At 35.9% G+C, this 15,051-nt stretch overlaps 1 protein-coding gene and 1 pseudogene across 3 annotated transcripts in view; one reads left to right on the forward strand and one right to left on the reverse strand.

The window, feature by feature from the left end:
• The window catches only part of ATL1 (atlastin GTPase 1), a 110,159-nt gene that overhangs the window by 59,321 nt on the left and 35,787 nt on the right, over positions 1-15,051 (reverse strand). The gene's annotated exons all lie outside the window — the stretch shown is intronic.
• Positions 9,198-9,422, forward strand: LOC120363955 (small nuclear ribonucleoprotein G pseudogene; annotated as a pseudogene).

The raw sequence follows: 15,051 nt of genomic DNA on the forward strand, positions 1-15,051 counted from the left end.
ATAACAGACACAGACATATGATTATTTCAGTAGATGCATAAAAGTAGGTATGAAATGTAAAAGTCATTCCTGATTAAAGAAAAAAAGCAAAACCAAAAACGTCTCAGCAAAGCAGGAATAGAAGAAAAATGCCTTAATCTTATAAATGGTATCTACAAATATAGCTAATATTACACTTATTGTTAAAATACTGAAAGCTTTCTCCTGAAGTCACTGAAAACTCACGTTCAGAAACAAATGTGCACAAATATGTTTATAGCAGTTTTATTCATATTTGCTAAAAACTGAACCATCCAAATATCCTTTAACTAGGGAATGGATAATACGTATAATGGAATGTTAATCAGCAATAAAAGGAATGAACCACTGATTTATTCCACAATACAGATGAATCACACATGAATTATCCTAAATGGAGTAAGCCAGACTGAAATGGTAACAGAGCCTTTGTCAAGAGTTGGGTAGAGGGAAGAGTTGACTCTAAAGAGATAGATAAAATTATCTGGGGTAATGGAACAGTTCTTTTTTTTTTTTTTTTTTTTTTGAGACGGAGTTTCGCTCTTGTTACCCAGGCTGGAGTGCAATGGCGCAATCTCGGCTCACCGCAACCTCCACCTCCTGGGTTCAGGCAATTCTCCTGCCTCAGCCTTCTGAGTAGCTGGGATTATAGGCACGCGCCACCATGTCCAGCTAATTTTTTGTATTTTTAGTAGAGATGGGGTTTCACCATGTTGATCAGGTTGGTCTTGATCTCTCGACCTTGTGATCCACCCACCTCGGCCTCCCAAAGTGCTGGGATTACAGGCTTGAGCCACCACGCCCGGCCTGGAACAGTTCTAAATATTGATTGTGGTAGTCATAACATGACTGTATAAATTTATCACAAGTCACAGAGCAGTAGATTAAAAGGGTGAATTTTACTGTATATAGATTATACCTCAATTATATTTAGTGAGAAAATATATTTACATAGCATTATGAAACCTGATAATCTAGTAATCAACCTAAGTGATATGTTGGCAAATGTTTAACAACCAGCTTGTGGCAGTGGGTAGTTGGGGAAAAAGTCCTGATTTGTAGTATTTGCTAACTTCTGTGATATAAATACTACCACCATAGCCCACTCCAATCTCATAATGTGATTTACTGAATGTGGAGCCAGGAAGAGATGTACCTGATCAGCTCTCATGAACTAGTAGGAGCTGGCTCCCACATACCACTGAAATCTAATGAAAGACATTTAAGACCTCCACAGAAAAACAGAAAACATTACTGAAAGAGGGATATACAGTTCTCAGATTAGAAAACGCTATATTGTAAATGTGTTGATGCTCCCCATTGATTGATAGATTGATTATAACCCAAAGCAAATTCTCAGCAATCTCTCTTATACAAATTAACAAGTTTAAAACTCTGTTGCATAAATTTTATTATGCAAATTAATAAGCATGTATGGAAAGGCAAGAAACCAAGAATAACAAATAGAACCTTGAAGAGCAACAAAATTGGGGAACTTATACTCACAGACACCAATAGATAATGAAAATCTGCAGTAATTAAGATAGAGTGATGTTGTCACAAGGAGAAACCAACAGACCCATAGAAAAGACTACAGACCCACATAGATACAATCATCTGATTTACAACAAAGGTGCCACTGCAATGAATAAGAAAAGGAGATCTTTTCAATAAATGATGCTAAATCAACTAAATATTCATATGTGGGGGAAATGAGCCATTACCCTCAGCTCTTACCATACACAAAAACCAGTTCCAAATAAATTATAGACCTATGTTTGGAGGAGGAAAAGTGGACAAAAGATACAAATAAGCAATTGACAAAACCCACAATATTAAATAACTCCACACATATAAAAAGATATTTACTGTCACACAAATAAAAACAAAAAAATATATTGATAATTTTTTTCACATATTGGATTTACAAAGATCAAAAGTATAATAATTCTTTTCATGAGTTCAGATATAAACTTGTACTCGCAGATACTGCAGGTGGGAATTAAAATGGATACAGCACCTTTGGGCTGCAATTGGGCAAATAACTATGAAAAACACAAATATATGTATGCCTGACCCAGCAATGCTATTTCAAAGAATTCATTTGCAGATATACTAATACATATGCAAAACGCCAGAAGCTATGTAAATGTCCATCAATGAGAGACTGATTAATAAATTATGGTTCATCCTCTTGTGAAATATAATTGTAAAGAATGAGAAAATTCATTTGGAACAATTGCCCAATATATATCATAAGAAATAACTCAAGGTATAATACAGTGTGTAAAATATAACTCTGAAAAAAAAAAAGTGTGTGGGAGAGTGTGTTTGGTATGTTTAAGGAATAGCCAGGAGTATAGTATGCATGGAGCAGGTTGTAAAGGTTATGAGGGGCCAGGTCAGGAAGAAGAGTAAGAGCACAAATCTGAAAGGATTTGGAACAGAATGGATATTATGGGTGAAAGAAATGGAAAAGACTTCAGTGGATGTTGGTATCTGATTATCCTTTCCTTCTCTACCTTTGTAAACTAGGTGTGGGTTAGGTAGATAACTCTGGAACTTTATATGTTCAAGGATCTTGAAGAGTTACACATGGAATTAATGAAGAGGAAGACTGTCTTAAGTATGACTTAAGTAGGCTGCAAAATAAAATAAATACCTGAGTTGTGATATTTGTTTATCACTCAGTATCAAATACTGAGATGCTTTATAGAAAGAAGTCTCATTCTGTCAATGTACTCAAAATACCATAGTAAATATTCCTTCTTGGTATGGAGACTTTTAAAAATACAGAAATAAGTTGTTATTAAATGAAAAAATAAATAATAGAATAGAATGACTTTGTGGAATATTTCTGAATATATAGTCATTGTTTGTATGCCACTGAAAGTTAAGAAAGAAACCTATCATTAACATCAGCCCACACATATAATTATAGTAATCAACATTTACATATAAAAGTACTTAGAAAAGCTACAATCTAAATGTCTATCAACTAATAAATGGACAGATAAAATGTGGTATATCCATAGAATAAAATATTATTCAGCAATAAAAAGAAATGCAATACCAATACATTCATCCAATTGGATGAATCCTGAAAACACTGTTAAGAAGCCAGTAACAGGGCCACATATTGTATGATTCTATTTACATAGAAATGTATAGAATTAGGCAAATTTATAGAAACAGAAAGTAGATTGGTGGTTACCCAGAGCTGAGGAGTAGGAAGGGCGTGGAGGGTGGCGGCCAACAGGTATAAGGTTTCTTTTGAGAGCTAATGAAAATGCTCTAAAATTATAATAATTTTATAATTATATATACCAAATATACTAAAACCAGTTAATTGTACACTTTAAATGGGTGAATTGTATGGAATATAAATTAAATTTCAATAAAGCTGTTAAAAAACTATTTAGAAAAACTTTAGTTTCTGTAAAATAACAAAACTGGAAAACTAGAGTAAAAATATTTAGAGAGCAAAGACTGTCTTATTCATCTTTGCATTTCTTAAAAACTTAAAACAGAAGCTCACACACAGTAGATGCTCAATAAATATTTATTTACATAAATTTAATACAAATAACTGAAAAATATTGAACTGCAATTATTGGACTCCAATATTACTAAGAAAAACGTTATGCACTTGACTCATTATTCATAACTATATATTATCTACATAATAAATATCCTTGCTAATCTAAGATAGGCTAGGTGTGGTAGCTCACATCTATAACCCCAGAACTTTGAGAGGGTGAGGCGAGAGGGCTGGTTGAGCTCAGGAGTTTGAGACAAGCCTAAACAACATAGCAAGGTGCCATCTTTACAAAAAAATTAAAATATTAGCCAAGCATAGTGGTACATGCCTGTAGTCCCAGCTCCTCGGGAGGCTGAGGCAGGAGGATCACTTGGGTCCAGAAGTATCAGATTACAGTGATCTATGATCATGCCACTGCACTTCAACCTAGGCGATAGAATGAGACCCTTTTTCTCTAAAAAAATTTTTTTAATTCAAAAATCCTTTGGAATGCCTACCAGGTTTCCTCAGCCCCAGATTTCTTTTTTCTTAAATATGCTTTGCTGAATTAAACTCATAATTCTCAGAATACTATGCAAATTCTAAAAAGACAGGGGCAGGAGACAGGTCAGAAGCAAACCAGATTGAAATTAGCATTTTACTATGGATAATACAAATGTGCAGCTCACAAGGAAAGAACCAACTATACAGATAGTCCTCAACCTGCAATAGGGTTACATCCTGATAAATCCATGGTGAGTTGAAAATATATATTGAAAATGCATTTGATACACCTAACCTACTCAACATTATAGCTTAACCTACCCTGCCTTAAACATCCTCAAAACACGTTAGCCTACAATTGGGTAAGATAATCTAACACAAAGCCTATTTTATAATAGAGTGTTGAATATCTTATGTAATTTATTGAATACTATATTGAAAGTGAAAAAAATAATGGTTACATGGGTACTTGAAGTATGATTTCTACTCAATATGTATCACTTTCACACCATTGTAAAATTAAAAACCCACAAGTCAAACCATCATAAGTTGAGGATAGTCGGTATATCACTTCACCTTTTTATATACTTGGTCTTATATTCATATCACTATAGGGGCTTTGGGGACTTTTTCATTCTATATGATGTTCTGAGTTACTGGAAGCTGGCATTCAGCTACTGAATTTTGACATGTAGAAAGGGAATCGTCAAAAATTTCAAATGTGCAGAATAATCATATTCATATACTAGAAATGCTGTAGAAGTGTATTTCTAATTTTCTTTTTTTTTGAGACGGAGTTTCACTCTTGTTACCCAGGCTGGAGTGCAATGGTGCGATCTCAGCTCACCGCAACCTCTGCCTCCTGGGTTCAGGCAATTCTCCTGCCTCAGCCTCCTGAGTAGCTGGGATTACAGGCACGCGCCACCACGCCCAGCTAATTTTTTGTATTTTTAGTCGAGACGGGGTTTCACCATGTTGACCAGGATGGTCTCGATCTCTCGACCTAGTGATCCACCCGCCTCGGCCTCCCAAAGTGCTGGGATTACAGGCTTGAGCCACCTCACCCGGCTCTAATTTTCTTAATTGTAAGCTTTGTAAAATAAAAAATAAAAAAGTCTATACTCTCTTTTCATCGTAAACTAAGTAAGATGACAAACTTTGAGTATATTGCAGCCATTATAGAGAAAAAACATAACACCAAGGAAACTATCTCTTGGCAACTAAAAAGCAACTATTACTTTTTCTTAAACGATTGTGTCTCTTCCTAGCAGCAGAATTTAAAGAGAATGACATAAAAGACACTGGATGAATGAAAAAAACTGGGAATGATTTCCAAAGTAACAGCAAAAGAGTTTATATAGAGACAAATAGAGATAAGGAAACAAAAAAATACTAACTCATAAAGATGAATCTTAAGAATGTTAGAGCAACAGTAGAGATATATTATATGTAATATCTCTCAAAACACTTCTGTACAGACTCTCAGATAGCTCTGATGTTAATGGTAGCCTTGAAGAAGAGAGTTAAAAGGATTAATGCAGATCCTGCAACATGAAGGCCTTGGAAGAAGTTAAGTCAGCCATTTATATAACAAGCTGTTTATTTATATTGGACACAAAAGAATTCCATAAACCATTCAATAGATGTTTCTAGAAGAACAACAACATGACGATGAGTACACTGTGCATATGCGCACGAGAGAAAGAGAGAGAGAGAGAGAGAGAGAGAGAGTGTGTGTGTGTGTGTAAAAAAGTCACTAATAAAAAAAGAAATACAAATGGCGAATAGACATGGGGGGGAGTTAAGTCTTTCTAGTAATTAAAGACAAACTGATTAAAATAAATAACCTTCCTAAATCAAGGACCAGAGAGATAACCTTTTTAGTTGTCATAACTTGTAAAAGCTAACACACACACACACACACACATACACACACACAGTACTGAAAACAATGGAAAACATATACCGTTTAATAAAACAATTCCATGTGTATTTATTTACACAGAGGTTCATAACAGCATTATTTACATAGCGACAAATTGGAAACAATCTAAATGCCTAACTGTAGGATACTATAAATAAATTATGTCACAGCTCTATTATACAAAATATGCAGCCATTCGAAATCATGATATAGAAAAAAAAACCTAATCATAAGAAAACATGTTCAAGCCGGGCGCGGTGGCTCAAGCCTGTAATCCCAGCACTTTGGGAGGCTGAGGCGGGTGGATCACGAGGTCAGGAGATCGAGACCATCCTGGTCAACACGGTGAAACCCCGTCTCTACTTAAAATACAAAAAAATTAGCTGGGCGTGGTGGCGCGTGCCTGTAATCTCAGCTACTCAGGAGGTTGAGGCAGGAGAATTGCCTGAACCCAGGAGGCGGAGGTTGCGGTGAGCCGAGATCGTGCCATTGCACTCCAGCCTGGGTAACAAAAGCGAAACTCCGTCTCAAAAAAAAAAAAGAAAAGAAAACATGTTCAAATGTTTTAAGAAAAAAAAGCAAATGGAAAGCATAATTCCCACTAAGAAAAACAAATACACATGCATTTATAGTCACTGAAAAAAGTCAGTTTTAGACACAACTGCTTTCTAAAGAATTACCTGGTCCTTTAATCATCTTTGAGTCAGCTATATTGAAAATGGATGATTACTCTTTCTGCTGAATTTTGTCTGTGTCATGCTCAATTCTATCTCCATCATTCTAACCTGTGCTCTATGTTGCAGAGGTTGGATATATACTTCAGAGACTGTGAAACTATGGCACTACAATTCTTAAAATCCCTGCTTGGGGAGAGCTCTCTTTTAGATTTTGCCAATGAAAAGGATTCATAACATTTGAAAGACAGGGTGAAGGAAAAGCCATTATTGCCTTCTAACAGAAAGAATGGATAGATGAACTGACAGCAGCCATGAGACTTGCAGTACATGCCAAAGGCACAGAACTACACCAATCCATAGACAGTAGCTAACACTTCCATCAGATGATCAGGCACTTGGAAGAAGTATGTGATAGAGGTGTGGAACAGGCATGGAGTGAGTATAAGGATATTCAGTCCCAGGTGAATGTTCACCAAAGGGCATTCACTGCTGAGAAGCCTCTAGGTAATCAGGTAGACAAGGTGACTCATTTTATGGCTATAAGTCAGCCTCCTTTCCCAGCTACCCCGGCTCAGTAGTCCCAGAAATGAAACAGGCAAAAGAAATATAAGGCATCTACATCAATATCAGATAAAATGGACTTTGGGGCAGAAAGTATCATGAGAGATAAAGAGGTCTGTGGCATAAAAATAGAAGGTTAAACTCATTAGGAAGACATAACAATTCCACATTCGTGTGCACTTAACATAGCTCAAAGGTCTATGGGCAAAATACACAGAACAGAAGGGGAAATGGACATAGCCACTTCATGTTTTTTTAAAAACATCTCTGAAAACTTTAAAGTATCTATCAGATATCAGTATTTGGTAGATCAAGCAGTCCAAAATCAGAGGATAGAAGATATTAACAATGCATTTAGTAAGTTTGCGCTAACAGACATATATCACATACTGCATCTAAAGTCAGAAAACATGAAATGCTTTTCAAATGCACATGGAATATTTATAAAAACTAAAAATGCATTAGGACATAAATCAAATTTCAACAAAGTTAAAAGCATGGGTGTTCTATAAGCATGAACTGCTCAATATTGTAGTCAGTAGCCATATGTGACTATTTAAATCAATCAAAAATTAAATTAAGTATTTAGTCCTCACTCTCACTTGCCTCATTTTAAGTGCTCAACAGCCACATATGACTAGTGACTACATACTGGATGGTGCAGATACAAAACATTTTCATCACCATAGAAAGTGGTGCTAAGCAACATATATTCTGATTAGAATAAAATTAAGTATGAAATTGACAGCAAAATGTTAATTTAGAAAAATCCATACTTTTTCTACATTCATGGGTAAAAAAATATTATGGACACTGATATGGTCTGCCTCTGTGTCCTCACCCAAATATCATCTTGAACTGTAACCCAAGTCGTAATTCCCATGTGTTGTGGGTAGGATCTCGTGGGAGGTGATTAGATCATAGGGGTGGCTCCCCCATGCTGTTCCCATGACAGTGAGTGAGTTCTCATGAGATCTGATAGTTTTATAAGTGGCTTTTCCCCTATTAGCTCTGCACTTCTCTCTCCTGCTGCCGTGTGAAGAAGGATGTGTTTGCTTCCCCTTATGCCATGATTTTAAGTTTCCTAAGGCTTCCCCAGCCATGCAGAACTGTGAGTCAATTAAGCCTCACAGTGAGAATAGACTAATATGACACTTAAAATACTTAAAACTGAACAAGAATAAATCTACCACATATCAACATATATAGGATACAGCAAAATTGTTATGTAGAAAAAATACTCTTAAATGTATACATCAGAAAAAGAAGAAAAGCTGAAAATGTATGAGCTCATTATCCAACTTCTTAAGTATTGGTAGTCAACTTCTTAAGTTACAAAGAATAAAATATAGAATAAACTAAAAGAAAGTATAAGAAAATAATAGAGATGCACAGAAATTAAATAAATAGAAAAGAAAAAGGAGAAATCACGATTAAAATATACTAAGGAAGATACACATAAACAAAATCAAGCAGATAAAATAACAGAAAACTTAGAATAACCTTATGCCAACGTGATGAAATAGATTTCAAGAAAAATGTAAATTACTAAAACTGACTCAAGAAGAAACAGAAAACTTTGATTATTCTATAACCAAAACAAATTGAATAAACACTTCAAAATCTTATATAGCAGGTCCAGGAGGTTTAACAGACCAGTTTTCTCAAACTAGATCATCCTAATCTTACATGAATTCTTAAAAAGATTTTTTTTAAAACTAGAAATGTCCCCTACTCATTTTAAAAAATATATTTTATTGCATTTTAGGTTTTGGGGTACATGTGAAGAACATGCAGGATTGTTGCACAGGTACACACATGGCAATGTGGTTTGCTGCCTTCCTCCCCATCACCTATATCTGGCAATTCTCCCCATGTTATCCCTCCCCAGCTCATTTTATAAAGTTAGTATAACCTCGATACCTTGATATCAAAGTCAGATAAAGTACAAGAAAGGAAATTTAGTGATCTGTGAGCCCATGGAGAAGACATCATGAGCAATGTTCACCCTTTGGAGTTAAAAAAATTTATGGACAAGAAGTTATAATTGAAATTAAATGGTGGCAGACATGTCCAAGGAATATTGTGGGGATTTGATCCTTTGATGAATCTTGTGATAGATGAATGTATGGAGATGGCAACTAGTGGACAACAGAACAATATTGGAATGGTGGTAATATGAGGAAATAGTATTATTATGTTAGAAGCCTTGGATTGAGTATAAATAATTACTGTTCAGCAGAGAAATCCATGTCCCCTCTCCAAAGGGCCTGTTTTACTATGATATAAAAATAATGTCATGTACATTTTCGTATTAGACTTCTGGTCTTTTAAACTTTTGTAATAGTCAAAAAAAGAAATTTAGTTGTAAACATACTTGCAAATATCATAATCGAAAGATTAGCAAACCTAGTAATGTATTAAAAAAGGAAATACAGTGAGACTAGCCTTAATTTATTCTAGAAATGCAAGATCACTTTAATATAAAAGATCTATTAATCTAACTAAACATAATAACAAACTAGAAAAGGAAAACCATACAATTATTTGAAAGAATGCAGGGAAGGCACTTGTTAAAATTCAATATCCAGAGATGATTTTTAAAAACTAATAATTATGAATAAAGGAGAAATCTGATGAAGTGAGACTGGGAAGAGTTCTGGGAAGAACTCTGGAATCTACTGAAGACTTGAAGCTTCTAGGGATAAGCTTGGACAGTAAACTGCAGTTAATTTCAGTCAATTTTAGCTCTTAGCTCAGCAGCAGCTACATATCCTATATCTCCCAGTCCCATGGCAGGCAGCAATGAATGTGTTTCTGGAGCGGCTTGAATGCAGGTTGTGGGAGCCAGAGTGGGAATATGAACCCTGTCCCCAAAATTTGGGGATCTATATTCTGACTGATAATTGCTGCTTTTGATTATGGAGGTTCAGACACAGGTGAGCTGTCCTTGTTGAATGCCCCACCTCTCATTGTTGGAAGCCCCTCCCACTCTAGCTCAAGTGACTTCCAGGAGACTTAACAGGCAGTTTCCTTTATTTTTACCCCTTCATTGTTCTCTTTCCCACCTTTTGGGAACCAGACACTAAAGACTAGGACATTCAAAGGCAACTGCATACACAGGGGAAATTAGTTACTGCATATGACCAGGAAAGGCACAGGCTCAGAAAAGACCTGTGAAGACCTTAAGTTTACATCTCAGGCTGATCCTTGACATGGAGACAGCCTACAATTAACATAGAAAGAAAAAAATAGCCTGTAATCCCAGCACTTTGGGAGGCCAAGGCGGGTAGATCACAAGGTCAAGAGATCGAGACCATCCTGGTCAACATGGTGAAACCCCGTCTCTACTAAAAATACAAAAAATTAGCTGGGCATAGTGGCGTGTGCCTGTAATCCCAACTACTCAGGAGGCTGAGACAGGAGAATTGCCTGAACCCAGGAGGCGGAGGTTGCGGTGAGCCGAGATCGCGCCATTGCACTCCAGCCTGGGTAACAAGAGTGAAACTCCGCCTCAAAAAAAAAGAAAGAAAGAAAGAAAAAAATAGCAAACCCTGGGACAGAGGAAAATTCTGACTTCCAGAGTTACCATATTATTAGATTCAAATGTCCAGATTTCAACAAATCACAAAGTATACAAAAAAATAACAACATATTGGCCATTTAAAGGAAAAAATAAAACAGACACTGTCCTAAAGACAACATGGCAGCCCTACTAGACAATTACTTAAAAGCACTGTCTTATAAATACTCAAAGAATCAGAAGAAGACATAGAAAAAGTCAGGAAAATTATATACAAACAAAATAGAAATTTTAATAAAAAGATAGGAAATCTAAAAATAAATCAAAAAGAAATTCCAGGCTGAGCAAGGTGGTTCACACCTGTAATTCAAGTACTTTGGGAAGGTGAAGTGGGAGGTCACTTGTGGACAGGATTTTGGGGCTGCATTGAGCTCTGATCATACCACTATACTCCAGCCTAGGCAACAGAGTGAGATCCTATCTTTAAAAGAAGAAAAAAAAGAAGCTTAAAAATATAATAATCGAAATGAAAAATTCACTAGAGGGAGTCAAAGACAGATTTGAGCAGACAGAAGAAAAAAACCAGCAAATCTGAAGATCGGCCAACTGAAGTCATCGAAGAATAGAAAGAACAAAGATTGAAGAAAAGTGAATAGAGCTTAAGGGACCTGTGGGATACCATGAAATGACTCAACATATACATTGCAGTAGTTCCAGAAGAAGAAGAAGAAAAAAAGAGAAAATGACAGAGAGATTATTTGCAGAATAATAGCTGAAAACTTCCCAAGTTTGATGAAAGATAAATATAAACATCTGAGAAGATCAACAAATTCCAAGCAGAATGAACTCAAAGATATCCACATTGAGACACATTATAATCAAACTGTCAAAGGCCAAAGACAATCAAACTGTCAAAGGCCAAAGACAATGAGAAAAAGTTGAAAACAATGAGAGAGAAGTGACACATCACATATAAGGATTATTAATAAGATTATCAACAAAGTTCTTATCAGAAACTTCAGAAGTAAAAAGGAAGTGGGCAGACATAGTCTAAGTGCTGAAAGAAAAAAAAAAAAAAACCCTCTCAACTAAAATCCTATATCCAGCAGCCCTATCCCTCAAAATGAGGAAGAAATGAAGACATCCCCAGATAAACAAAAGCTGGAGTTTGTTACCACTACACCTGCCTTGCAAGAAATGCTAAAGATAGTCAGTCCTGCATGTTGAAATGAAAGGACAGTACACAGTAACTTGAAGCCATATGAAGAAATAAAAATCTCAGTAAAGGTAAATACATGGGTAATTATTAAAGCTAGTATTATTTTAACAACAGTTTGTAATTTCATCTTTGGTATTCCATATGGTTTAGGAGACTAAAACTTTTGGCCCCCTCTTCTTCCCTCCCCCAAGGAAAAAAAAGAGACTAATACTTTTTTTAAAAAATTATGTCTAAAAAAGAAAAGCTAATAATTATTATAATTTTGGTCTGTAATTCCATATTTTGTTTTCCATACAATTTAAGAAACTAATATATTCTTTTCTTTCTTTATTTTTTGAGACAAAGTCTTTCTCTGTTTCCCAGGATAGAGTACAGCAGCATGATGGCTCAATGAGGCCTCAACTTCCTGGGTCCAAGTAATCTAATTCAGCCTCCTGAGAAGCTAGGGATACAGGCATAAACCACCATGCCTGGCTAATTTTTGTATTTTTTGTGTGTGTGTGGAGACAGGGTTTTGCCATGTTGACCCAAATTCTTGGTCTTGAACTCCAGGGCTTGAGCAATCCTCCCACCTCATCCTCCCAAAGTGTGGATATATACAGGCATGAGCCACTATGCCTGGCTGAGAAACTAATGTATTTTAAAAAACAATTACTAGTTTATGTTTTATGGACCCATAATATGTATAATTTTATGAGAGCAGTAACTGAAAGGGGTGAGGACAGACATGCAAAGGAGAAGAATTTTTGTATGTTATTAAAATCAAACTGGTATAAATTCAAATTACAGTATTACAACTTTAGAATGTTAAATGTAATCTCCATGGTAACCACAAAAAATAGATAGAAAAATGTACACAAAGGGAAATAAGGGAATTAAAACACTACACTATAAAAATCAACTGAACGCAACAGAGAGTAACATGCAGTAATGCAGGAAATGAGAGACAAAAAAGCCACAAGACACATAGAAAACAAATAGCAAAACAAACAAAAGAAGTCACACCTTATCAGTAATTACTTCAAATGTAAACAGATATAAATCCTCCAATCAAAAGGCAGAGATTGACAGAATGGATTTTAAAACATAATCCAACTATATGCTGTCTATAAGAGCTTTCTTTTAGATCCAAAGACACAAGCAGATTGAAAGTGGTAGGGTAGAAAAAGATATTTCATGTAAATATAAACCAAAAGAGAGTAGCAATACTAATATCAGAAAAGATAGCCTTTAAAAAAAAAGTTAACAGAAAACAAAGGACTGGTTTTTTTAGAGACAATATTTTGCTATGTTTTCCAGGCTAGAGTACAGTAGCTAGTCACAGGGACAATCATAGCACATTACAGCCTCAAACTCCTGGGCTCAAGCAATCCTCCTGCCTCAGCCTCTGGAATAGCTGGGACTAGAGGCGCATACCACCATCCTTGGCTAGGACATCATATACTGATAAAAGTTTGAGTACAGTATTTGAATATATAACAATGAAAAAAATATATGTACCTAGAAACACTGTATCAAAATATATGAAGCAAAAGTTGACAAAACTGAAAGAAGAAATAGTTCTATACTAAGAGTTGGGGAATTCAATATCCCACTCTCAATAATAAATAAAACAAAGAAACAAAAAGGAAATAAGGACATGCAAAGAAATAGAGAACTTGAACAACACAATACGCCAACAGACAAATATAGACACTCTAACCAACAACATTAGAATACATATTTTTCTCATGTGCACCTGGGACATTCTCTAGATTGACTATAAGGGAAGCCACAGATTAAGTCTCAATGCATTTAAAAAAGAGATATAATACTAAACATTTTCTTCAACCATAATGGGATGAAGTTGGAAATCAGTAATAGAATGGAAAACTGGAAAATTCACAAATTTGTGGCAATTAAAGAACACATTCTTTTTTTTTTTTTTTTTGAGACTGAGTCTTGCTCTGTTGCCTAGGTTGGAGTGCAGTGGCTCGATCTCAGCTCACTGCAACCTCCGCCTCCCGGGTTCTTGCAATTCTCCTGCCTCAGCCTTCAGAGTAGCTGCAACTGCAGGCACATGCCTCCATGCCCAGCTAATTTTTGGTATTTTAGTAGAGACTGGGTTTCACTATATTGCCCAGGCTGGTCTTGAACTCCTGAGCTCAGGTAATCCACCTGCCTCAGCCTCCCAAAGTGCTGGGATTACAGGCTGAGCCACCAAGCCCAGCCAACAACACATTCTTAAACAACAAAAGATCAAAAAAAAAAAGTCACAAGAGAAATCAGAGTATTCATTGCAAATCAAAACTACAATGATATATGATATCCCATCCATTAGAATGACAACTTTTTTTTTTTTTTTTTTTTTTTTTTGAGGCAAATTCTCACTCTTGTCTCCCAGGCTGGAGTGCAATGGTGCGATCTTGGCTTACTGCAACCTCTGCCTCCCAGGTTCAAGCCATTCTCCTGCCTCAGCCTCCCAAGGAGCTGTGATTACAGGTGCCTGTCACCACGCCTGGCCAATTTTTGCATTTTTAGTAGAGACAGGGTTTCACTGTGTTGGCCAGGCTGGTCTCGAACTCCTGACTTCAGGTGATCTGCCCATGTTGGCCTTCGAAAGTGCTGGGGTTACAGGCGTCAGCCACCATGCATGGCTGAATGATAAGTATTTTTAAAAAAACAGAACAGAACAAGTGTTGGTGAGGATTTGAAAAAATTTAAACCTGTGTGCACTGTTGATGAGAACATAAAATGGTACTGCCTCTGTGGAAAACAATATGACAGTTCCTCAAAATATTAGAAATAGAATTACCATATGATCCAGCAATTCCACTTCTGGGTATATACCCAAAAGAATTGAAAGCAGTGTCTCAAAGCAATACTTGCACACTCATGTTCGTAGACTCATTATTCACAATAGCCAAAATATGACAACAACCCAGTGTCTGTCAACAGATGAACAGATTTTTAAAATGTGGTGTACACATACAATGTAATGCCATTCAGCCTTAAACAAGAAGGAAGTTGTGATATATTCTATGATATGGATGAACCTTTAGGACATTTTCCTACGTGAAATAAACCACCCACAAAAACAAAACTGTATCATTCCACTTACATGAG

This window comes from Saimiri boliviensis, chromosome 2 (assembly GCF_048565385.1).
Source record: "Saimiri boliviensis isolate mSaiBol1 chromosome 2, mSaiBol1.pri, whole genome shotgun sequence".
NCBI classification, from domain to species: Eukaryota; Metazoa; Chordata; class Mammalia; order Primates; family Cebidae; genus Saimiri; species Saimiri boliviensis.